The following is a 1,273-nucleotide window of genomic DNA, read 5'->3' on the forward strand; positions in this document are numbered from 1 at the left end:
ATGTGCAGTTGATATTAGTACAATGCAGCCTAGAATTTACGTTTTAACTTTAATTTTTGATTTCCAAAATCTTCTTACAGTTCACATTAATGTGTCTGGTTCATTTTAAATTCTTTACTGACATACCTCAGAACAGGCCTGCTTTATTTTCTTTTTGTTATGACTCAGATACAAAGGTATCAGATGCACTGAATTTAAGCTTTACATTATCCTTATTTTTCATGTTCTTTACAGATCAATATCCATTGGCCTTACTGTAAGCAGAAAAATCCTTGATTTCCTCAATGTTGTTGCAAGGCATTCAGATAAGGTCCACAAGATGTCAGGTGCTGACCAACACATTAGCTTTATTTTCTTATTCTAGAACTACTATCCAAACATTTTAACTCTACCCCTTTATGTTGTGTGTTGGTGTGTGTGTAAGTGTGTGAGTAATTTTTGACATATGATTGCTAGTGAGCACTTTGCATGCTCAATCCTCACCAAGGGTAGAGCATGCAATGTATGGCTGTTTTACAAACTTTGATTTCCAGATGGACTCAACCACACAGACTTTCCTTTTAAGAGCTAAATACAAGTTTTGGCAAAATTCCATGACCTGTGTAGGATCAGGACAAAAAGAACACAAAAGAAAAGCAGAATTACAAGATGGACTAACATATGTGTACAGATATGGAGTGTTTATGACATTGAATGTAGAATTCTGGTTTATTGACATAAGCGTATGTGTAAATTTATTTGTTAATGGAAACATAACTGCAATTTAATAATTCCTTATGCAAACAAAAGATAGTTATGCATATATTGGCAAACATTGATATGTATTTTGTGAAAATCAAGTATATGTATTAACCATATAATGAATGTACTGAAAGATATCAAAATAAGATTATATGAGGTCATTATTAACTATGTGATTGCAAGTCAGAAATTCAGATATAATGAAATTGAAAATATGATGATGAAACATTATGGCATTCTTATTTTAATTAATTTTCTGATTATAGATTTTAAAAAAAAATCACGATTAGAAGTTACAGAACATAGGAAGCACATAAACCAGAAAATTACAATGAATAATTCTTTGTATGCTTAAACAAAACTACTGATATAATTTGATGCATCCTCTGAATAGTTTTTTTTTTAATTGAACATCTGTAATTATATTCACTTATAATTTGGATTACACTGTATCATTTTCACTTGATAAAGTAATAATCCAAATTAAATATTACAGTAATTAAGTATTATTTATAAATACTTCTTATTTATG

This window comes from Chrysochloris asiatica, unplaced genomic scaffold (genome assembly GCF_000296735.1).
Source record: "Chrysochloris asiatica unplaced genomic scaffold, ChrAsi1.0 scaffold00399, whole genome shotgun sequence".
In the NCBI taxonomy this organism is placed as follows: domain Eukaryota; kingdom Metazoa; phylum Chordata; class Mammalia; order Afrosoricida; family Chrysochloridae; genus Chrysochloris; species Chrysochloris asiatica.